At 38.8% G+C, this 25,796-nt stretch overlaps 1 protein-coding gene and 1 long non-coding RNA gene across 2 annotated transcripts in view; one reads left to right on the top strand and one right to left on the bottom strand.

Moving 5' to 3' along the window:
- Positions 1–10,662: 10,662 nt before the first annotated feature.
- Positions 10,663–25,796, bottom strand: part of LOC119243552 (uncharacterized) — a 41,495-nt gene continuing 26,361 nt past the window's right edge. Inside the window, exons 3-4 of the long non-coding RNA XR_008551503.1 lie at positions 12,252–12,373; positions 10,663–11,131 (exon numbers count right to left, since the gene is read on the bottom strand). This is a non-coding gene — a long non-coding RNA (uncharacterized LOC119243552). The remainder of the gene's footprint in view (positions 11,132–12,251; positions 12,374–25,796) is intronic.
- Positions 21,462–25,796, top strand: part of LOC119243551 (zinc finger protein 474) — a 55,949-nt gene continuing 51,614 nt past the window's right edge. The window contains exon 1 of the mRNA XM_054694496.1: positions 21,462–21,634. The gene's annotated coding sequence lies outside the window, so the exon portion shown is untranslated. The remainder of the gene's footprint in view (positions 21,635–25,796) is intronic.

Raw genomic sequence — 25,796 nt, 5'->3', positions numbered from 1 at the left:
TCTTTTCCAAAGAGAAATTGACAGAAACACTGGTGAGCCAGCATTCTCTCAACTGTACAGACACCACTGAGGCAATGAGATGCTGAGGAACTGTCACTTACCTAGTGCCTAAATGAATAAACATGCCTTTAAAAAATAATTGTACTTCCTTTTGTTTTCCTAGTCATTTTTTTCATGACTTGTAACTATAAGTCAGGGTCCTGCCAGAACCCTAATGTCAGTGACACTGTATTTGTTCAGGTTAAAGTCTCAGTTGAAATGCAGAGTGAGTCAGGAATATTTTCTCATAACTTGACATTTGAGTACATGAACCTAATATAAGGAGCTGCAAAGTCAATATTCATCTAGAGGAAAATAGTGATAACTAAATAAAACTCAATGGAAATACAAATTTGCAAATTTCTAAAAATTCTTCCCTTCCTTTATCTGACATCAGCAGATATTTGGGAGCATATAAGACCCTTATCGCTGGTGAAAGTGAGGTGACTAACCCTCATTTATAGTGATATCAGTGCTAATTAGCTCAAACAAATATTCTCATTTTGGCTGACACTTTTGGTAGAATTATCAATTGAATGTGAAGACTTCCTCAAAGGAATTTAGTTATCTATGTTAGCATTTCGAAGAAAGCAAAAAATTATTTGAATGCTGTTTTTAATCAAGTTCTTGAAATAGCATATAGTAAGTCATAATGTTTCATTTTTCTCTGGAGGAAAGTTAATGGGTTGCATTCTTTGATTATCAAAGGTCATTTTCACTACCAGCCACATGATTATGACTGAATAGTTCATAGATGATTACTACTATGCCTGAATGTGAATCAAATTTTATTTTCTTAAACTTGTGAGTCAACTTCCTATACGCAATGAAGAGGGAGGACAAAAGAATTAGATTGGCACAGAAGCTGACCTGAGTTTATGAAAGAATTGAACTGAGAGGATTTAGAATCGAGCACTGTGGATTGATGATAAAAGAAAGCAAAGGGACTACACACACACACACACACAAATTGATTAAACACCAAAACTTCTGTTCTTCAAAAGACCTTTTTAATGGACCTCCCTGGTGGCGCAGAGCGTTAAGCACAGCACTGTAAAGATATCTGAAGCCTCTGTAGCACGAGTTCGATCCCCAGCCCACCAGGGAGCTGCCTACCTGGTGCAGCAGACCTCTCCTGTCTCACGCATTGCTCCCCTCAGCAGTGTATTTTACTAGATATGCCTGTTCTGCTCCCCACTCTGTCTCAGGTGAATCCTCTCACCCCCCACACCTTTGGCCTGTGTTCCAGTTCTTGTGTACATAAATAAAATAATTAAAAAAAATCTTTTTAAGGGAATTGAGGCAAGTTAGAGACTGGGAATATTTGTAAGCATGTATCTGACAATTCTTGTCTGTAGAATATATAGGAAACTCAAATTTCAATAATGTATAATCAAAATTTTTATATGGGCAAATATAGACTTCACCAAAAAGATCAATGAATAGCAAATGAATAACCAGAAAAGATGAGATGTTAAAAATCATCAGTCATTAGGGAAATGCAATCAAAATCACAATGAGAGATCACTATGTTCCTATTAAAATGGCTAGAATTAAAGAACTAGTCATATTACATGCTGGCCAGGATGTGGAGGAATTTTAACTCTCATATATATTGTTGTTGGCAGGATAAAATGATATATTTATTTTGGAAAGCAATTTGGTTGTCTCTTAAACATTAATGCAAACCTGCCATATGATTTAGCCTTTCTACTAATAGATATTCAGTAGAAAGAAAATATGTCCAGATAAAAGACTTAAATACATGTTTTTAACAGTTTTACTTGTAATAGTCAAGAACTGGAAACAATCTAAATATCTCTCAACAAGTAAATGGATTAACAGATTCTTTTGTGTCCATTCATTGGAATACTACTCATGAATAAAAACTGAATTGTTATTGATGAACATACCAACATGGATAAATCTCAAAATCATTATGTTGAATGAAAAAAAAAGGCCAAACAAAAGGATATGTATCCAAGAGGATACATACCATATGGTTTCACATAATAGAAAATGTAGACAAATCTTCAGTGACAAAAGGTAATCAGTGATTGTGTGGGGATGGTAGGTTCAGACTGGGGGGAAGGGAAGCGGGTTTAATGGGGGCACAAGGATTTTAGAGGGGATGAAAATGTATAGTATCTTGATTACGGTATTTGTTCTATATTGTATCATTACGATAACCAGCCTGCCTCTTTACTCTGGTTTGCTACAATCCTCAAGGTTGAGAGTAAAGAAAGATCCTCTTTTACTATACTGGTGTGCAGAACATTTTATTTATGCATTTTATTTTAATCTCTTTTGATAAGATTTTGATAAGATTTAAGTCTTTCTTAAAACTTTGTTGGACAGGCCAAGTAATTCTAATTCTCCATACTTTAGAGCATTTAAGCATAGGTTGGATTCACTTCTCTTTAGGTTCAAGGTCTTTTGAGAATGAGTTCATTTACTCATATCAAATTTGAACACCAGTGACTTATTAAGCCCCAAATGTGTTTTAGCTGATGTATCCAATATGTGAGCCAACTCACAAAAATTTAGTGAATTATTAAATGTTCCTGTAAGCCATAATTTGTAATTTTAATTTTAAAAACTATATATAAAGTGTGAATTCTAGGGAAAACACAAATGCTATATGTCTGTGACTGGAATAACATCACTATTGTAAAATAACCTCCAAATAGTGGCTCTTACGAATCAGAGGGTGTGGTTTTTAGCTTGATGATTAAGCTGCCATATATGCCATAGATGTTTAAGTGCATGATTGAGCCAATAGGTTTCCTTCAGTTAGTACCTCAGATGACTACTCTGAAACTTCTGATGCGTGGATGTCTGAATTGCCTTCCCTATTCACATCCCTACCAACTCCCCAGTTTGAATAAAAATAAAATTAATTTCTTCTCTCATGCTACAGAATGCTAGATAAATATCCTATTGCAACTGAAGAGGATTTTATAAGGTACTAGAAGTTAATGCTTCTAAATTGCAATTTTATTCTAATCAACAAAAAATATATCAAGGCCTATGGGGCATAAGCTATCACAGTATACATTATTAGAAAAACAAATAAATATGATAAATGATCTTTGCCATGAAAGAGTGTGAAATGTGGGTAGAGGTGAGAAGCAAATGTTTTAAATGAGAGAAATTAAATAAAATGAGTTTTAAATAGCTGCTCATTACCAATGGAAGATGTACCTCCCACAAGGTAGTGCGTGGTTGAAGTGCCCAGTGAACATTCCAGCCAGTGGTTGCCGTGGGAGATCAGAGGTTCTTCACAATCTGGGTTAGAAGGAGAAGCTTCTCTTCAAAGAAAGCGGTCTGCAGCTTGGTCTTAGAAGGTTGTATAACATGCACCAAATGTTTGGCTAAACCCAGGAAACTCACAATTGCTTTTAATAAATCATTGGACTGATGTTCTCTCTTCAGAGAGTCAATATGTTCAGGGAATGCTCTCTGCCAGTAAAAAATCAGTCCCTTTAGATGCTGCAACTGACTGCCCTGCCAGTGGGTTCCCCTTCTCCAAGGCCAAACACACAGTGTGACTGAAGTCTGAAGGGCTCTGTCAAAAATAGCCAGCCTGTCGGAACTGGGATGTGTTTGTGGAGCTGTGTGTTGAAGCACCTGTGCCCACCCATGTCTGGACATAGTTATTAGTTCTTCATTTTCCCAAGTGGTAAACTTGTTCACAGATGTTACTGGAAGGAAAGAAAATGTTCAGTGTTTATGCAGCAGATCTGCTCTGAAGAAACCATTATGCTCCACTGAGGAAATGCCATGGTTATTTTGGTGTTCCTTTAATTTTGGAACTCTGTATTATTTGTAGGGTTGACCAAAAGACTTTAAAAAAAAAATCCAGAAATAAACATCAAATTCCTGTTTAATATGGTGGATGTTACTGGTTTTTGAAAAACAAAAGAACAGTCAGCGAGTCAGGGGCCAGAGGCCTTTTCGGTATGAACAACATTGAAACCTCACGATATAAGCCTTGTCTTATTTCTGGGTTGAAACGTTTACCTCCAAAAGGCTCTGTAGGAAAATCTCTATATTCATAATGTTTCTGAGTCTGGTAGCCATGAGTACAGATAAAGCTAAGAGGAATTTTCCAAAACCAATCTCTCAACAGCCATCAAGGAATTTCCACCTGAAAAAAAAAGTGATCTCTAATTCCCTTCAACTTAAGTTTTTTTCCTAAGCTGGATAAACAGTGGAGACTGCCTTTGCATTCTTTAATTTGCTCTTCTTAATGCCTAAGAAATTTTTGTCTCTCAGAAAATAGAGACAAGGAAAAGGTAATTTAGAGTTTCTCACATACGTACAATCTGTGTCAACTGGCAAATTAATTCTGGAATCAGTCAGATTGCCTCTCCTTTGTTAGTTTAAATGCAAGCTCTGCCCTGGGTATTTTTAGTTGGGGGTTAATTGGAATAAGGAAAATGGGTACCTCCCCCCCCTTACCTACATCGTCTGAATTACTAATCTCCACTTTTCTTTCATTCCACCTATACAGTGCAACACTGATTCATACGCCCCTAAATACCACTGACCCAGGACAGTGCATGAAGGACAGCTCCCTGCAGATTGGATCAAAGGGCTTGGGTGAGTTGGGTGAATTGTTTCAGAATGAATACTAGGTATCCATGTTTGTGAAAATGTTCCAGATAGTTCTACTATCAACAGACCCTCTTTTCTAATAAGGACCCAGCTTCCTGACACAGAGCAGCTTTCACCCACCCCTTCAGGTCTCCCTGTCACATTTTTAAAGATTTCCTGGCTCCCAAACCCAAGTTTCTTGTAGAGTAGTTCCTCTGTCAAACTTGCCCCAAACTGTACTACCCAGTAGAACTCTCTATAATGATGGAAATGTTCTATAATCTGCACTATGCAAGTTAGGAGCCACATGCAGCCACTGAGCACTTGAAATAAATTAAATGACACATTTAATTTTAATTAATTTACGTGCAGTAACTATGTGGCTGGCTTCTGTTAGATAGCACAGATCCAGATCATCCAGTACTGACCAAAAGACCACTTTTTCTGAACCGATCAAATGTATGAAAGTGTATTTCACAACACAGATATTTAAAACAGAATATATGAAACAGGAATTGTTTTTCTTTCTACTTGCAAAACATCTAATGTAGTCTGTGTCCGTGTGCTTGAAACTTAGCCATAACAATATTGAAAAAAGGAAAAAATAACCCTCAGTTTAGACATAAGTGGCCTATATTTTGAGTCTTCCTCTCTCAAATGCACCCTTTAAAACATATACTTATATAATCATTTAAAACCATTGTCCAAAATGTAAATTAGTAAATCATTCTATCTTGAAATACCTGACAAATACCTTCTTCTAGTAGCTATACAACTTACAATATCTAAACCATGCACATGGCTCAACCCCTCATCCCAGAGCCTTGGAGGACATCCTAGATGAGATAGCATTTTAATAAAGCTTTAATGTCTAAGAACTAATCAACAAAAATGCAGGGTGGAAAAGAGAAATGCACTTTAGGCAGAGCTAATGGCATGTGAAAGACCGGGAAGCAAGGAGCACATGTAGTGAAAGAAAAATCAAAAGAAAGCAGTGTGTCTGGAGGGTGGATTGTGTGTAGGAATATTATGTATTTGCATCTTGCTGAACAGCCATCAGCAGTTTTAATGCTTGATTTATCTATTGAGTTGATAATCCATGTTTCATTTCCAACAAGAGTCATTATATTCTAATATAAGGCAGTGTCTTAGAGGGCCAGTTGAATTGCACCCTTGCCACCATGAGATAGTGTCATTTATATTACTTTAATAGCAGGAGAAAAGAAAATATTAGTTATATTTATGTAACTATGTTTCAAGGTCTATGGAATGATTTGAGAGAAACCCCCAGAGAAAACAAGTAAAAGAGATCTATAATTCTGACCGAATTCCTATTGTTTCTCTCTCTTTGGGCTTAAGGTATTGAAATCCTTGTTAATTTGTAAATTTATTAGTGGAAAGAATTGCATATTCAATTACTTTCAACACAAATGTAACTAATTCTTTGTTCATATTGGCTAATAAACAGCTGTATCCTTAAAGAATCACAGTAGAGTTAAATTTTGGTTGTGAATTTTGAGATAGAAATAGTTCCTAATAAGGGCTTTTCTTTGTAAAGTGAAAACTAGGTGTGAATATTAGACTTTCAGAAGGCTTGGAAAGCAGGACTAGAGTGGAAAAAAGTAACTCTCTCCAGAAGGTGATGAAATAGCTCCAAATAATACTCTATTCACAAATTTTCCTAGTTCCACCCTGTCCATAACTGTCACTCTAGAAGAAAGTGGAAAATATACCTTTAAATGTAACTTCTTTTAAACTTTAAATATCAGAGCTTTTTTGTTGCATGGGCAATTTCTCAATATCATATAGATTAACAGGATCTTGGTTTCCTTCGTACTCTGGCTATTTGATCATGTATTAATAGGCACACTCTGTGTCTTAGAAAGCCATGAAGGATTCCCTTGGTGGAGGGGGTAGTGATTAATTCATTTGCTAGAAGCAAAATTAGGTGGAGTAATATAACTTAGTTTTATTTCTACCAAGCATCATAACAAATATTTCCATTCCTATCATATCGCATTTGCAATTCACCGTTTAAGTGCTGCCACTCGCATTCCTGTGGAAGCTTTTGGCATTGATGTGGCAATGCCATGTACTCTTCAAAATCTTGTTTATGTTAGTTTTTACTCATTTTTTTCATTACAGTCCTTTTTGTCTCTGAGTTCAAAGCAGGAGATCATGGCAGCTAAACTAGTGACAGACAGATATGAGACTATTCTCAGAATCTTCACTCTTATCCTGACACTGAGTTCTCCAAATAAACAAGTGTGTTTAAAATATTCCTGCTTTCCTTGAGATGATTCTCTCTTCTAGGAGTCTCAGCCTTTTTGTAGTCAGAGATGGACCCAGCCTATCCATTCTCCAGACTTGTCAGTGTCTTAAAGTGGTCATTGATTAGGTCTGAGATAATTATTCACCTACAAATACTTTGGGGGCTTACTAAGTTTCTTTGATTGTATTGATAAAAACCTTGTAGCTCAGTCAAAGAAGGTTATGAACTAAATAAAATTCAATTAGGTGAAATGGAGGGAAAGAAAATAATATGTATAGCCCCTAGAGTTTCTTGACAGAGGTACATTCTGTTGGGGAAAAGAACATCATTAGAAAGGGGAGAAAATTAAATTACAATGACAAATAAACACTTGCAGTTGTTTCTAAAGGACAGTAACTGGGGCTTTTTAAAAAAAAATAGTCACCAACATTCAAGGAGAGCCACAAACTCTTTGAGCTAGCTCACTGAAAGTAGCAGTGACAGCTTGTCCCCAAATGCATTCTTCACTTCATTTAGTAACAAAATTTGAGTGTTGTTTGGGCACATGGTTCTTAAACACCTGTGTGGCTCTAAATGATGGGGGCATCCCTTTCATTTTTTCCTTTCCCCTTCTGGCTTGTTGGAGTAGGAGTATAATAGTATACCTTGTATAGCCACCTTTGACCATGAGTCAGAAGCGACAGAATGGTGGAGTATTAAGGTGCAGGAAGTTTGAGTCCCTGACAGCATGATTCTACCTATCTGTCTTGGACTGTTTCTACTCACACTGTTAAATGAGACTATTGATTAAATTTCTATCTAATTTAACTCACTCTATTTTTTTTTTTTTTTACAGCACTTAAGATTATAATCTAACTAATGCAATGAGAAAATGACACACAAAAGCTACCAAGTTTTGATAGCCTGGAAAGATCAGAGTTCTTTACGATAAAAAAATATATTAAGTAAAGCAAAGAAATTAAAATGCATTTTGGCAAAGTTATACCCACTCAGTGTATGTTTAATAGCAGGAAACGCTAATATAAAGTTTTTCTAAAATAATACACGTTAGTTAATTTACTGTAATTCTGCAGCTCATATTCTGAGTGTTGAACACCAAAAGATGTGTTTGCTTGCCATTGAGTTTCAAAAGCAACTTCACTGTGTGGCTCAACGATGGGAAACAACTTGTTCTGATATTCCTCAGGATAGGTTCATCGGAAGATTAAGATAACAGAAGACTCAGAATCTTTTACCTCTCTCTTTATTTCCCACTTCTGTGACAGGGGTTAAAAACAAATTGCTACAGGGCCTCCCCGGTGGCGCAAGAGGTTGAACACAGGGCTGTGAAGCTGTCCATAGCCTCTGCAGCACGAGTTCAATCCCGGGCAGCCAGGGAGTAGACCGCATGGTGCAGCAGACCTCTCCTGTCTCGCCCGCTGCTATGTGTTTCAGTCAATCTGCCTGTTCTGTTCCCCACTCTGTTTCTGGTGGATCCTCTCACCCCCCACGCCTCTGGCCTGTGCCCCAGTTCTTGTATGCATAGATGAATAAATCTTAAAAAACAAACAAACAGAAACAAGCAAACAAAAACCAAATTGCTGCCAACCTAGGAAGGCTTGTCTTCTCTAGCAGTTCCTTGCTCCTTGCACACCATCCCCCCACAACCCAGTGAGTCTCTACAGACCACTGACTATAAGAGAAGGGATCCGCCTCTGGACTGATTAATAATATGTCCAGTCTTGAAAAACCAGTTTAGTTCATGTAACAGGTGAGATCTATTCGGTTGCTTGGATTAGAAAGCATGCAGATGGTGGCATAAACCCTTATGACACAGTCAAACACCTAAACACTCTCTGTTCTAATTTGCTATTCTCAGTCTGTTGGCCTCCATCCCTCTTGGGTACAAGAAGGCTGACACAGCCCCAACTCATATCCTTTTTCAATCCTACACAGAAGCTGGAAGTTGAAGGAAAGAACAGGAAGCAACTTTCTCCTTGCTCACCCCCACTCAGGTCATGGAGGAAACCCCTTGTCTAGTCCCCTGTGGTTTTCACTTAAATTGTAGTCCTCAAACTGCAGCATCAACCGCTGCATCCATTGTTATTAAAAAAGCAACATCTAGGCTCTGTTCTAATTTCTGATCCAGATTCTCATTTTTAATAAGCTCTCCAGGTGATGGTGTACACAGTGTTGTTTGAGAAGTGCTGCCATAGTAAACTTTTCCATAAGTTTTTGAGGCAGAACTTAGTGATGAGCCTATCCCTATGTGAAAGGGAGCGTGGGAAAGTAATCTTCCTTCTTTTACCTCTTTGGTGGAAACAGAAAAGGGCTGTTTTGTGGGACAGCTCCCAGGATCTGCCATCATATTCTCTGGAGACAGAGTGGTGTAGAACACCAGCCACTCCCCCACCCCACCTCCACCTCCCCACTCCCCCACCCCAGCCAAGTTCACTGTGAATCATGGTAGCTCTCTGAGTTTACATAACCTGTGAGGCCCTCCCAGAGAATGAAGCACTGGCCTCATCAGTAATATTTTTAATAGCAGATCGAGACTTTACCCCTGTGATTTTGGAAAGTTTTCTTGTTTATACAATCTTGAGGTTTGAGAGTGCTATCTAAACCAAGAGAATTCAAAGGAAAAACACTAAAGCTAGGATAGTTGAAAGGATGGTGAAAATTGTAGAACAGCAGCCTTCTTTTCAGTTCTGATTGGTATGAGACTTTTTTTTCACTGGAAGAGCTAATGGTATCTATTTTCACGTACCTTCTTCTCTGCTGCACTTCTGTGCATTCAGTTTCTGGCCCTATTGAAAATGGATTAAAAAGTTTGTTTATAGATATGAAAAACTGGCTTAGAAGATTTTAGTCTAATTTTTATTTTTATTTATTTTTTTAAATAATTCTTTTTTTTAAAGATTTATTTATTTATTTATTTATTTATACAAGCACTGGGTACAGTCAGAAGCGCAGGAGGGTGAGATAATTCACCAGAGCCAGAGCGGGGAGCAGAGCAGGCAGAAGGACCGAAGTACACTGCTGAGGGGAGCAGCGGGCGGCAGGAGAGGTCTGCACACCATGTGGGACTCTCCTCTGGTAGCCGGGGAGCAGCCGGGGATCGAACCGGCGCTGCAGAGGCTGCGGGCAGCTTCGCAACCCAGTGCTCAACTGCTGCGCCACCGGAGAGGCCCAGTCTAATTTTCAAAGAGTCAGTTATGGAGATTTAAGATTGGGCCATTAATAATCTAATCCTTCTTAAGTATTTTATAAAGTGAAATTCTAATGAGCTTTTAAATCATACAAAATAATAAAACACAAGGATAAAATGACATATAGAAAAAAATAAGAGGAAAAATGTGGGGAACTTCTCAATCCTAAGACAAATATTTTGTGAATTCCAGTTTAAGCCAGTTTTGGTTTGACTTCCTTCTGATAATAAGATTAAGTAAGGCAGTATGGAAATAACAGATATCTGTCTTTTTTTGGTCTCAGAATATCTCTGCACATTTGCTTGAAATCTCCCAAATCTGATCTTTCCTACTAGTTATTTAAAGAGCATTTTGAGGGAATTCCCATTTTCTCCCTACGCCTATCTTTATTTTGTTTCAATCCGTGGGAAATGTATGTTCCTAATGTTGCATCATCAGTTTGAATTGATAGAATAAATTGGGTGTGACACCAGTGAAACAGAAATATGTCAACTGAAATAATCACCACGGTGAAGCAATTCAAGAGTTTAATAAAAGAGATATTTCTTCAAGTGTTTATTCAGAGCCAAACTGAGGACCCAGGCTCCAGACACCAGCAAATCCAAGTGACTGGCCCCACTCTGAGTTTCTGGCCTCAGTTTATATTGCTACATTATATACACAGAAAGAAAACATTGTTTTTTGTTTTTTCTTAACAAGGGAAAGAAGACATCTGGTTAATTTCTAGTATTTAAAGTTAGTTAAAAGAGATGAGTTTTTCACAAACTTAGTAAGCTGATAAAGAGAATCACTGCTCATAATGTCGAAGAATCACTGTTCATAAATCCAAAGCAACCCTTGGTCTTGCAGTTATTTAAGTCAGACCTATCTTGTCTGGGAAGATGTAACAACCAAAGTCTTTAATCTCTTATCCCAAAAGTACCCTGTCAGCCTCCAGGAATCCTGCTGTGGCTTATGGCATCAGGTGAAGGGGCAAGCTGGGTCTGTGGGCTCACAAGTTCATTTCCCTTGTTTTTCTCCACGGGGTTCTTCACTGCAAGACAAAAAACATTGTCTTGTTGACTTCAGCACCTCCGAAGCGGCCCTGCTAGGGGAAAGGTAAACATTTTCCAATAGAGCAAAATGTAGAACTTTCTTTTGTTGGTCCACAGATTTTGCAGGGGAAAAGCAGGGGAATCTTCTATATGGAGATGGCTGTTTGACCTGGGAAACGCTGCAGACACACTCAGGAGTGTGTCCTTACATGGAAAGTGCAAGTGAGTCAGTGCGAGTGTCCAGGCGAGCAAAATGTTGGAGGTCAGGTCACTCCTTACAACACTTGGCATGTTTTAGGTGCGCATAGTTCTCATCGAATTGGCTAGAAGGCTCCTACAGAGATCTGTTGGCAGACTGTGGTGCCCACTAAAACAACTGTGACTTTCAATAAAATTCAAGTGATGATGCCAAAGCAAACTTGTGAAAATTGTCCACTTTCAGGCAACCCGGATAAAAACCCTAGGAGGCCTGAAGTCACTATTTAAAAGGCTTTCTATAAGCGCCAAGAGGAATGTATCCCTGGCTAATGGCACATACAAGTTCTTGTAAGTGGCAAAGCCATGGTCAGCCCAATTGGCGTTTTGTACCTGAGCCTGGACTTGGCTCGGCCTGATCTGGCCAGTGCAAACAATGAGGCTCCTTGGCCCTTGTTCTCTAAAAAGCTAAATGGAGATTTCAGGAATGTGGTGGTGACAGTGGATCTTCAATTTAAACTTTGCTGGGAATTTGGGGGGAGTCCTGTTTTTACTCTTTCAGATAAACCATGTTCATTGAACTAAGAGGAAAATAATATTTTCAACAAAACCAAAAAGCAGGTTTGATTACGAAACTGGAAACCTTAAGAAAATATTTTTTTCTTTTTTTGGTATTTGAATTTCATATTCTCGTCAAATGTGGGTTCTATCCAGCATGCTCAGTGGTAAATCAGAATGTCACCACTTGATCTTGGCAAAGTTACCTGGTAATGAGGATGAAAGGTGTATGGAACGATTTGTGTCTATCTGAGTCACAGAGTTTTCCTTCAACAGCACGAATGTGTCATCTGTTTTGTCATGGCCCGTCTTGAGCAATAGCAGCTGTGGTGACCATAGGACAGCATGGGAAGGGCACTGACTGACCTGCAGGTCAGGAGCTGGTTTTCGCACATAGGTATCCCTCTGTTAATGCCTAGGCTTTCTGGAAAGATGCGTAAGAAACTGGTAACAGAAGTTGTTTCTGGGGTAGGTCTTGAGGTAGAAACCTGGTGATTGAAGAATGGGAAAAGAAGTTAATTTTTCTTGTATACCCTTATTTCATTTTCACATTTATTCTTCATTTTGCCCGTTCAAGAAAATGAATAATAACTTCAAAGAGAAAAAAATAAACTTTTCTTCACTCTACATTAAACTGGATGGGGATTTTTGTCTCTCTGGATGGACCTTAGATGCCTCTTTTCTATACAGTGACGTGGGACAGAGTTGAAACTACAGAACTACCTAGTCTTTCTTGAAGAAGGGACTTCACAATTATAGAAAATGAAAGTTTCCATTCTGAGTCTGATTGAAGGGAGATAATATATTGTTAATAACAACAATATGAACCAAATGCAATTTCTTACTGGCCAAAAAGTTCAAGTTCCACAGCTGGGTATTGAGTAGCTGCTCTGAGGAGCAGGAAGGAAGCAAGGCAGGAAGGGGGAGGTTGCTTGGGGTAGAACCTGGAGGGAATAGGACAGCAGGTACTCAAGACTCAGAGGATCAAACAAAACCAAGGCAATTTCTAGGAGAGTTCTTGGTAAGATCTTCATCTTTGTTTTGCTTTAGCTGAGAACCCACTTTGGCGCAAATGCCCTTCACCAGCCTAGCTGACCTTGTCTTAGTATTTTCCTGTAACTGGGCTCTGGTCTCAGAGCTCAGAAATGCACTTGCCCACTTCTCAGACACCTCCTAGCTTTATTCCGCCCACTACTCTAGTATGGCTCTCAGGGGAGAAGACTTTGGCTCAGTTCTCTGTCCTTGCACTTTCTGGATCTGGATTTTGCACTGCAGAAGTGATTTCACACTTAGTCACATAGGACTGAATGTCTGCCACCCAGCTATGGGGGCAGATGATGTGGAAGACAGCAAAGACTTTGAAGTCAGGCAGGCAGGACAGGCGTTCACATTTCAAAGGTATCTTCACTTTTTGGCTGCAGAAATATGACTAAGCTCCTTAGAGTGTCCATGCCTGTTGCTTCATTTGGAATGTAATCCCTTAGTTATACATGATGAGTCTGGAAAAAGCCTGTTGATAAAGTCCACTCTGGAAAGAAACCATTCTCATTTGAACTAGGGAGAGTCCAGAGCACAGTCAGTCTTGGCAGTGCTGACATTTTGGAGCAGATAATTCTATGTTGGGAGGGCTGTGATGTGCATTGTGGAGTGTTTAACAGCACCCCAGGTCTGTATTCACTAGATGCCAGTAGCACTTCACCAAACCCATATGTGACAACCAAAATGACCCTAGACTTTGCCAAACATCCCTGGGGGTACTGGGGGAATTAATACCAGTTGAGAACTACTGATTCGGATCATTTTCCTGTCAATTTCATGTTGCTTCGTACAAAGGCAGACTAAGTTGGGTGTCTGGACAATGTTTTCCTTTTTTGGGTGCTCGTTGCCATGTGCATTCACTCCAGCTTTATTAGGCAGCTTACAAGGGTGATTCCCAGTCTGATTCCCCAAGAGTCAGATTAAAGTTTTCAGGATTCAGGAAAAACCTCTGCAAGACAAACAACGTTGGTCTTGCTGATATTGACCAACTCTTTGGTAAAGATTTCACATGTCATTACTCCAACCAAGTTTCTCTCTCTGCAAATATCTGCTAGAAATCAGGGTGTGAGGAGAGGTTGAAAACCTATCCCCTCATAGCAAAGGGAGAACTCAGTAGCAAGCTGCCTCGCAAGACTTCGCACTCAGCAAGAGCAGTCACCACTCTAACTCTGCAGGTCCAAGAATACGGTGCTACCTACTCACCAGCTGGTGTTTCCCTCCCTACCCACCCAGGGTGCTGATGAGCATCTCCACTTCGGGCACTGGACGCTGTGACTTGGATTTGGGACTGTACTTCTCCTATGGATTGTATTTTTTTTTAAAGATTTATTTATTTATGCATACAAGAACTGGGGTACAGGCCAGAGGTGTGTGGCGGGGGGTAGTGAGAGATTCACCAGAGACCGAGTGGATAACAGAACAGACAAATTGACTGAAATACACTGCTGAGGGGAGCAGCGAGCTAGACAGGAGAGGCCTGCTGCACCATGTGCATATCTCCCTGGCCGGGGATCGAGCTCGTGTTGTAGTGGCTGCAGATAGCTTCATAGGTTGTGTCTTAACCCCTTGCGCCACCAGGGAGGCCCTCCTATGGATTGTATTTATATTGATCACTTGAAGTCAGCTTTGTTCCTTTTTTTTTTTTTTTTTGTAAATCAATGGGGTGGTTAAAAGAGAAGAGTATTTCTACTAAGTGGGAGGTTGACAGTGTTCACTATATCCAAGTTGATATGGCTGATAGAAACTGAGAGAGGGCCTCCCCAGTGGCACAGCAGGTTAAGCGCAGTGCTGTGAAGCTGTCCTCAGCCTCTGCAGTGTGTGTTCAATTCTGGGCCAGCGAGGGAGCTACCTACATGGCATGGCAGACCTCTCCTGTCTTGCCTGCTGCTCCTCTCAATAGTGTTTTCTGTCCGTCTACCTGTTCTACCCCACTCTGTGAATTCTCTCACCCTCTCACCCTCCTGCACCTCTTGCCTCTACCCCAGTTCTTGTATAAATAAAAAATAAATCTTTTTAACAAAGAAAGAAACTGAGAGAAACTCTTTGGTGAGGGGATCTGGGTGGCACTGAGATTATTCTAAGTAGATGCTTCAACTGAGAGGAAAGGTTAGGAACAAGGTGATAGCTGCACAGAAGGTTTGAAATGAAGGAAGCTATGAGAAGAGTGTATGCATGGCTGAGGTGACTCTATCAAAAAGAAGGTGCATGCAAATAGCAAATGCAGATTATTGTTATTAAGAAGAGGGCATCTGAGACTGTCTGAGGTTGATGGGGAGAAGCCAGTAGACTAGAAGAACTTAGAGGTGATAGAGAGGAGAATTTAACCAGGGAAGCAAATTACCAGAGAAGAAATATCCACATGCCCTCTTGAGACTTGTGGAAAGAATTAAAATAAGAGGGAATTCCCTTATAACAACTTACTGTTTTGATTAAGAGGTTGAAATGCCCTTCATAAAAATGCACAAGAAAAGGTAAAATGTTAGATGATTATCAGGCATGAACACTCTAATTTAAACCAGCTTTAGAAATCTGTGCGTAATAAACTAGTGATTAAATATTTATTAAATGTTTTTTGTTCACATGCCGTAAGGCTTTGGACTTCTACCAGTTCTCTGAGAGTCAAAATTATTTCAAAATGTTTATATTATATTAAGTAGAAAACTTTAAGTTGTTTTAAATCTGGCCTTAGCATATTGTAACTTTGAGTCATCTTCAGCTAAGCTGATCACTGTGTTTTGTTTTAACAAACAAGGAGTGTGCTCAGTTTAGTGGGCAGATATTTACCGAGTACCTACTATGTGCAAGTGTTGTGTTTGGTCCTGGTTTAGTGTGTTTGGAAAGAGGTTGAGAAGTTGGGTCAATACAACTTGGAGAGCCAGAATTTGTGATGAGCCATTCAGACTTGCAGCAAATAAAGAAACTTAGAACCCTGGGCCCTTAAAATTAAGAGGTTTTATAACACAATATATACAAAATTTTGTTTTTGCCACTGGACCACTAGATAAAAGGAAACATTCCCTATCCTCAGAGAGGGACATCAAAATAAACAAATTCTTCTACTTTCCCTGGCAGTGTTTTACTGTGTCAAACATAGTAAAATTTTAAATTGGAGTCTGAATTTAAATCTGTGACACATAAACAAATAATTTAATGTCCTCTGCTTAGAAGTCTTATCAATTTTAAAAGGTCAGATCAATAATATCTTTTATCCTGCAGATGGTTGACTATTCTAGTTGCTATTTTAAAGTCTATTTCAGTTCCAAGAGTTCTATTTCTATAAGACCACTCAAATGCCTAGAAAATATAATCCTTTTGCTACCCCTTTTCAAACAAGTCCATTTTTCTCTTGAACACTGCAAAGGGACAATTTGTTGTGTTTTTTTGTTGTTTTTGAAGGCATTGTCATGGTTCTGTCACTCTTGGTCATTTTTTTTGTGTATCAGTTTGACTGGAATTTTATCTGAGTCCAACATTGTCAAATCTTTCACTATATATATATGTATATATATATATAGTCAAAGACATATATGTATATATGTATGTGTGTATATATATATATATATATATATATATATATATATATATATGTGTCAGACATACATTGCCACAGGAGGCTGTAAAAAAATTGGCCTTAGGGGGTAATATACACATCGGTTTATGGTTCACCAAAATGTCACAACACATGTAGATGTAAGGTGTATCTTTGGTACTAAAATTTTATGATAGGAGAAAGAGAATTAGAAAAAAAAATATATATATAGACTTGGTAAAAGATAGAATTGGACTTTTTATGTTGAACTTGATGACTTAATGCAGTGTTAATTAAGAATTATTTTTAGGGCCTCCCATGGTGGCGCAGCGGTTGAGCGCTGGGCTGTGAGGCTGCCCGCAGCCTCTGCAGCGCCGGTTTGTTCCCCGGCCACTGGCGAGGTTCCCACAAAAAAAAAAAAAAAAAATTTTTTTTTAAAAAAAGAACTTTGAGGAGCTATAATGAAAATTTTGAGAAATATTTGGGTGTTTTATAATACTTCTTTTAAGTTTCAAAAGTCTTTTTAAAGACCTCTCCCTTTTTTTCTAATCTACCTTGGTATACTTTTTGCAATGTTTTAAGTTTAGGCATCTTTTCCTAATGACCGATGAGTAGATAGAGATATGCTGTACAAACTTTATGGAATGTTACAAAAAAAGAGATGAAACCAACCCATTTGCAACAGCATGGATGGAACTGGAGGAGACTATGCTAACCAAAATTAATCATAAGGAGAAAGAAATACCAAGTGATTTCACCTATATGTGATATATAAAGAAACAAAAAAAGAGGAACAGACAAAACCAAGCCAAAACAAACCCTTGGATTCTGGCTACAGAACTGAGGATGCCAGGTAGGCCGGGATGGAGAGAGCAGGAGGTTGGGGGAGGCCCAGTGGACTATGATGAAGGTTTATGGGTGCATTGTTGGGGGGCATGGTGTAGCAACATACGTGTGAAACCTGTACTTTTAAATCATACACAATATTGTATATGATTTGAAAAGACTTAAAAAAGCATGAACCTGTACTCTTCAATCATATAGTGTTGTAAATCAGTGTTACCTCAATAAGTCTAAAGAAATAAAAGGAAAGTGAGACATCTTCAGTGTAGAAAACTCAATGCAGTGTAGAAAACCCAATTTATGTAAAGACTTTTCTTGCGATAAAAGGCCTGTCTTGAAAAATGATGCTCTTGTCTGAGTTGTATTAGGCAGTCTGGCAGTGAGGTTTTGCAGAAGGCAGTGGCCGGTGGGTTGCTGGGCACAAGCAAGTTATGAACTTCATTCCCAATTTAGCCTTGTCATCAGGGGCAACTCGGTTTTCTCATGTGTAAAACAAAGATAATATGCTTCAGCCTATAGGATTAAAGGATTTGTGATTACATATTTCAGGTGGCCCAAACTCTCTGTGTCTGAATTAGGCAGTAAGGTGAAGTAATAACAGACTAGAGAGAACAAGACGGCCAGCAGATCTATTTTGCCAGACTTACACAAACATCCTGTTTGGGCTCCTGCTGCTGTCATTAAAAAAAAGAAAAAAGAAAAAATTTTATTGACAGACTGTGGACCCTACCCAGTTTAAATAAACTCGAAAGGATTATCAGGGTCTTCCTGGTAGCACATGGGTTAAAGTCTGAGCGCTATCAAGCTATCATCAGCAATTACAGCACGAGTTCTATCCCCGGCCAGGGAGCTGACCTACATGGCACAGCAGAACTCTCCTGTCTCACCCGCTGCTCCCCTCAGCAGTGTACTTCAGTCAATTTGCCTGTTGTGCTCCCCACTTTGTCTCTAGTGAATCCTCTCACTCCCCACACTTCTGGCCTGTACCCAGTTCTTGCATGCATAAATAAATACAAAGTAAATCTTAAAAAAAAAAAAAAAAGGATGGGCCTCCCCGGTGGTGCAGCGGTTGAGCACTGGGCTGTGAAGCTGCCCGCAGCCTCTGCAGCACCGATTCAATCCCCGGCCACTGGCAAGAGTCCCACATGGCATGCAGACCTCTCCTGCTGCCCGCTGCTCCCCTCAGCAGTGTACTTTGTCAGTCTACCTGTTCTGCTCCCCTCTTTGGCTCTGGTGAGTTCTCTCACCCTCCTGTGCTTCTGACTGTACCCAGTGCTTGTATAAATAAATAAATAAATCTTTAAAAAAAAAAAGATTACCAGCAGTTTTCAGAGCAAGATTTGGCTTTTGCGCCAATGAAGAGACATCAAAATGTTCACAAATAGTGGCAAAGAGCAGCATTTCTTCTGTTCCATAAAATCATAAGAAATTCAGGGGCTTGCACAGACCCTACTGCTGTGGGTTTATGAAGGACAAGTAAGCCAGAATTCTTTGTGGTGGGGCCTTTCCAGCAGGGGTCCACTCTGGGTCACCAGTGAAGATGGGTGTCCTCCCGCAGCCACACCTCCATGACTGACATCAAATAGCTCGAGATCACTCGTTGTTGTTTCAGGTGAGAATACCTCGAAAAATCCCACTCTGGACCAGCTCTGCTTAGGTAAGGGATCCTGTGACTTTGATGTGAGGTTGAGATGGGTGTCTGGAGCAGGAACAGAAGAAAGATCATGCTATCCTGAAGCTTGCACGGGCTGCTGGTTGCCCCTTCGGCAGATGTGAGCTGTTTAGCTGTCGCTGAGAATCAGGACTTTTCTCTCCATGTTATAAATAGGGATGGGTAAATATTTTGGATTCATCAGCCTGCAAATATTCTTTAGATGTTTTGGGTTCAAGTAAACAGAATACATAGTGCTAAGCACATGATCCCTTGGTTTTTTAAGGACTGTGTTTGATTTATGGAAAATGGGATCCATATGTTTCTGCTTCATTTACACTTAAATCATGAAAAGCTTGTGTTGTAAGAGCTAGTTGATGTCCAAAATGCCTTCTGAGCTAGATTATGTGTGTGTGTGTGTGTGTATTGCTTTAAAGTTTTGGAGCGAGATAGAGAACAAGCAGCAGAGAGATCATGAACGAAGAAGACCAGTTTTACCAAGACAAAGTAACTTTAAACACCAGGAAGGTCAATTTAAGCTGGAACTACAAACCCATAAATTTCAAATGGGTTTAGAATTTGGGAGAGAACAAAGGCTCTTCGCCAGCCAGTTGTAGAAGTGGCTCAGATGAATATAGAAACACAGCTGCCAACGGCAACCCCACCCAGGACGAGAGGGCTGTGAAGGCATGGTTAGCATCCAGGCTAACACATGTGCCCACTGCTGGCAGAGCTGGTACTCCCAGGCTCCAGAGAGTTTTTTGCTCTCTTTTAGCAGGAAATATCTGCTCTGTCTGTCCACATATTCCTGGGATTGTCCTCTGCCCTAGGCCAGCATTTCCTATCTGTTGTGCTGCCATCTGGCCTGCATAGTCGGTCACTGGACTGAATACTGTGTATGCATTTGAGATATGCTTAGTTATTGGGGAATTTCCTTAGAGAAATATCTCATTAATCTCACAATAGGACTGCCAAAGCATGCAGTTTGTGTAAAGTAAGAAATATGTTAACTAGGGACCCACGAGCTGGTATCAAATCAAGATTTCTTACCCCCATCTCATTATTTAGTCACCTCCATAAGAGCTCTTAGGGCTTTTTAGGCATTCTGTATCATTTATGTGTGGCACCTTATGAAAGGTTTCGCCTAAATTAGAACTGTTTTATGTGGTAGTATAATTGAGATGTCTTTAAATCTATGTAAAGGATGTATTTCTTCATCTTTAGATCATTATAGACCTTTAGGTCTATATTCCTAATAGAATTTTAGGATGTGGGACTTCATTATCCCATGGGGTCTTTAGACGGTATAATCTGAAATCTCTTTATTAGAATTAACTGTCTTGTGACTCACCTACATACTCCAATGCATTTGTCTGTGGGTAAGGAAGAAGATTTTGATAACTCAGGTTAGGGCTTTTTCTATCCTAACAGCTAACCCTAAAAACATGTAATGAGGGTCTCCCCTCGTGGCGCAGGTGGTTGAGCGCCGCACTGTGAAGCTGTCCACAGCCTCTGCAGCGTGGGTTCAATCCCGGCCGACTGGCAAGATTCTCACATGGTCATGGCACAGCAGACCTCTCCTTTATCGTCTGCTGCTCCCCTCAGCAGTATGTTTCACCAGTCTGCCGGTTCTGCTCCCTCTCTGTCTCTGGTGAATCCTCTTACCCTCCCATGCATCTGGCCTGTACTCAGGCTCTTGTATAAATAAATAAATCTTTAAGAAAAAAAACAACATGTAATGAAATGTTTCTTAATCCCATCATCCATCAATAATTGCTGTTATGTATCCTTTAAGTGCATGCACACACACACACACACACCCCACTGACAACTGTTTGCTCTGTAGGATTCCTCTTCTCTTTGCGTTTAGCAATATGTTATGGACTTTTCCCTATCTTAATGAACTGTTTTGCCTCATGAGCTTTTAATGCTTGCAGAATTGTAGGATTGTGCTACAATCAGCTTAAGAGTTCATAGTATTTTTAGGATGGAGATTTTAAAAATCACTATTTCATTTACATTTTAAAATGGCGATTTCAGTTTTCAAAATGTTTGCTATATCTTAGGATGCATTACAAATAAACTAACTATAGCTTCAAAGTGTTGTCATTCCTTACAGTTTAGACTAATGCATAGACTCCCTTTGAGAGCCAGGGAGAATTTTCATCTTCCTCCTGTAGAAGAGGCTAAACTCGCCTATATACATCATGCTTTTCAAAGATCCTAGAAAAGATCAGTAAGATAATGAGCACGTTTTTTTTCCCTTAGGAAAAAACAAATTGTGTTTCTGCTCCATCCTCACACTAAGAAGAGCCTTGTGTCTTAAATTCATCTGGATTTCCTTGTTTGATATTTAATCCATTGATAAAGTTTCTGAAGTCAATTTCAAAGAAAGCTGAGGTCCATACTTTTTTTTCCTATCCGTTGCTGAGTTCCTTCACAATTTGTTTTGGATTTTCCAAGTGGTTACTAAAGAACTCAGTCCTGTCCCTTTTGTTGACAGGTTGCCAGGATACATCCAGGCGACAAGGGCTGGAGTCCCTGTTCCTAGCACCGCACATTCTATACAGGGATGTGCAGGGAGATGAATCCTGCCATTCCCCACCACTCTGCTCCTGTGTCCACCAGCCCCCTCCCTGAGGGGCTATGGGAAAGCTAAAATAGAAAAATAAAGAACAAAGTTACAAGGTAAGGCGCTCAGGTGTGCTTTCCTGCTGTTGTCTGGTAGCTAATCTTACCTTTTGACTAACAGTGGCTGCTTATTTTAAATACTCTTGATTTTCTTCCACTTCCTTCTCACCTATATGTAGTAAATATTTCCTTGCTATAGAAAAGGAATCCAAAGAAAAATAAGTAATCCTTAAGTAAAAAACCTCAAGTACTACTACACTAACTAACAAATATCACTTGTTTCACTTCACTCCATGAGGCTGGCAATATTTGAACCATGCATTAAATATACTTATGTGAAAATACACTTTTTTTTAAAAGATTATTTATTTATAGAAGCACTGGGTACAGTCAGAAGCACGGGAGGATGAGAGAATTCACCAGAGCCAGAGGGGAGAGCAGAACAGACAGACTGATGAAATACACTGCTGAGGGGAGCAGCGGGCGGCAGGAGAGGTCTGCGCGCCATGTGGGACCCTCGCCCGTGGCCGGGGATCGGGGATCGAGCCTGTGCTGCAGAGGCTGCAGGCAGCTTTGCAACCCAGCGCTCAACCGCTGCGCCACTGGGGAGGCCCCTGAAAATACACTTTTTAACATTAATCGAGGAGTATGATTGTTAGCCAGATTGTTCAGGAAAGAAAAGGTGGTGACAAAGGTTATTGTTCTTTAATTGACCAGTGGAATTTTTCATTTACTCCTGATAAAATATGCATGGAGTGAATTGTATCTAAAGTAAATATGTTTGATAAATTTATACAATCATGTGACCCACTCACCTTAGTCAAGACATAGGACATGTCTGTCATCCAAAAAGTTGCCTCACATCCCTTCCAATGAGCCTTCACAACCACTGTTCTGCTCTGATCTCTATCATGAGAGAATAATTAGGCTGTTTGTGAACTTCGTGTGAATATAATCATGCAGTATGTATTCTTGTATTTGATTTTTTTTGACTCATCAAGATGCTGAGACACATTTTCCATGATTTCCATGTTGCTGTTTGTGAGGTTGATTTTTTTTTTTACAGATATTGTATTATAGGATATTTGTTTATCTAGTCTCCTATTGATTGGTATTTGTTTGTTTCCAGTATTGGTCTTCCTAATGTAAGCTGCTGTAAACATTTTTGCACAAGTCTTTTGGTGAACATATGTTTTCATTTTTCTTGGCTTCAGACCTAGTACTGAAAGTGATGGATGACAGGGTAGGTTTAACTTTATAATGGGTATGAAATTATATGTCGCTGTGGTTATGAAGCCATTGGTGATTAATGAGGTTAAGTATTTCTACTTGTTGGAGATCTTTCTTTTGTTAAATATCAGCTCACATTTTGTGTACATTTTAAATGTGTTTTTCTCTTTATATCATCTTTATTGATGTATATTCACGTGCAATAAGATTCTCCCTCCTAAGTACACAATTTGATGAGTTTTGACCAAGGCTACATCCTTTTTGCCACCAATGATACTAATGTAAGAACATGTACTCCATTCTCTAGTCACACCCCAATGCACCAAACACACACTGATCAACTGTCTGTCCCCTACAGTTTAGCTTTGCCTGTTCTTCAGTTACATATAAACAGAATAATTCAGTATATACTCTTTGGTGGATGACTTCATTTTTACGCCATAATATTTTTTTGAGAGAAAACATGCTATTGTATCAGTAGTTTGATCATTTTTATTGTGGGATAATGTTTTACTATATGAATATGCCAGAATTGGCTCATCAGTTTACCTGTTCATAGATATTTATGTTGTTTCTAGCATTTCACTATTAAGAGTAAAAGCTGTTATAAACATTGTGTATGTCTTTTGGTGGACATATATTTTCATTTCTCTTGGATAATTATTTAGAGGAAGAATCCCCATGTAATCGAGTATCTGCCAAGTAGTTCTCCAGACTGATTGTAATATTTCATACTCCCACTAGCCCCTTAGGGGTGTTCTGGCTTTTCCACACTGTCACTAAGACTTGATACTGGTAATCTTTGCAGACTGAGCCATTCTTTTTGTAAATGGTGGTAGCTCTGTGGTTTTAATTTGCATTTTATTGATGGCTAACAGCTAATGATATTGAGTACTACTTCATGAGTTTATTGATTATTCATGTATTTCCACTGTGAATAATTTTCTGAAAGCTTCTACCCACTTAGAAATGAGTTTCCTTTCTGATAAATATAATCATATTCAAATATATAACTTGGAAACATTTCTTCCCAACCTGTACTTTACCTTTAAAATTTCTTTTTTTCCTTTTTTAATTATTTATTTTTTACATCATTGTTCATTTTTAAACAATAGTTGCTTCCCCCAATACCAGGTGTAGTCCCTATAGAATTTCCTTCCCCAAGGCACCTGTGCACCATCACCTCAGTCCCCTGTGCTCCTCCCTCCCTCCCTCTGATCCCTCTTCCTCCTCCTCCCCTGCAGGATGTCTCTGGTTTATAATTGTTTGTTTTGGTGTTTCTTAAAGAGCATAAATTCCCCATATGTATAAAGTAAAGTTTAAAATACTATTCTTTTATGGTTAGTGCTTTTTGTATTTTGTCCAAGAAATCTTTGCAAATATGGAGGTCAAAAATATACTCCCCTTTGCTTTCTTGCAGAAACTTTATAATTTGAACTTTTATGTTTAATTTTGTGATCTACATTGAGTCAGGTTTTGTGTGTTGTGAAAGCAGAGAATCAATATTAATCTCTCCTTACAGTGACCTTTTTTTTCTACCATCATTTCTTTAAAGGATTTTCTTCTCTCCATTGAATTGTCTTGGCATCTTTGTCAGAAACAAATGACCGCATATGCGGATTGACCATATATTTCTGGACTGTGTTTTGTCACATGAAGCTATTTATCTATTTTTATTGGCATCATTAACTTCTAATCATCCAATTCATCTTGGCTTGTATGTAGTGACACCAGTAATCGCAATAATAATAATAATATACATGTTGAGTCTTCCCATGGCTATTTGCCAGTGGAACCATGTATAAACGTTTGAATCAGGTTGGAAATTCTTTCTTACATAGTATCCAAATTATTCCCTAAGCAGTAATCTGATGTTAAATGATTCTGAAATAAGCAAAAGCCAAAAATAAGCAATTATAAATTTATCCAAGTATGATAGTCCCAGTAAAAGATGTGTTTTTTTTAAATCCATTTATATAGAATGTGACTTAATTTTCAATTACTTGTTCAATAATTTGAAGGTCTACTGTATTCCATTCACTGTTTTAGACAAGAAAGAAGTGAGCCATTTCTTTGCTCATAATTCCTGCAGGTAACATTTTAATAATCTCTCTTGTTTATTTAACACTATTTTTTTTCACAATTACAGAACAAAAGTATATTCTAGGTAAAATAAGTATCACATTAAATATCTTTATGCATTTGTATGAATTGACAGAAAATTATTAACACTCAAATGTTTACTAAAGAAAAACATTTCCTCAGACTTTCCAAATTTGCTGTCACTGTCAGAAAATATCCATTTCTTTTGAGCCTTAAAATGTTAATTGTCATTTCTGTCAGTTGCATTTTCCTTATTTTAGAAATTGAATCTTATATATTATTGCTAATAACAATTTGTACTGGTTCACAATAGGACTGTTTCATCTCCAGATCTATATAACTTAAGTGAATGTCTAATATTTTAAATAATTTTCCCAAACTCTCCAGTGAATGAAACATTTTCCAGGGTAGATGCAGTTCTAGAAATAAATCATAAATGGTGAAGAATGTTGAACAGTTCCAGAACACCCTTCTTGAGGGAGCAGTGGTGATTCCTCTGGAGTTTTAAAAACAGAGGAGCATTTTCTAAATATCACAGCATACAAGAAAGACAATGGGCATACTCCATGTTGGGGACAACAGGGAGGGAGATTATAAAGGAAGCAGCTTGTTAGTAAATTGAAAGTGATGACAAGGTGCAAGTAGAATGTTCAGGATCCAGCACAGACAAGCTTTTATTTGAGAGTGAACTCTAAGAGAAGCCTGATGGACTTGCATGCAGCAAAATTTGGTAGGACACTGTTGCATTGAGTGCTATTTTGCAAACTCATATTGATTAGTAATTGGATGGTTCACTGTTAAAATGGAACCTAATTTGTGTGTTCAGGGATCAGAAACTTTCCTACAAATGGCCAAATTATAATAAATAATGTAGATCTTGCAGGTC

This window comes from Talpa occidentalis, unplaced genomic scaffold, assembly GCF_014898055.3.
Source record: "Talpa occidentalis isolate TD23 unplaced genomic scaffold, MPIMG_talOcc4v2.1 talOcc4.13, whole genome shotgun sequence".
Taxonomy (NCBI): domain Eukaryota; kingdom Metazoa; phylum Chordata; class Mammalia; order Eulipotyphla; family Talpidae; genus Talpa; species Talpa occidentalis.
This window is presented reverse-complemented; position numbering and strand designations above follow the sequence as displayed.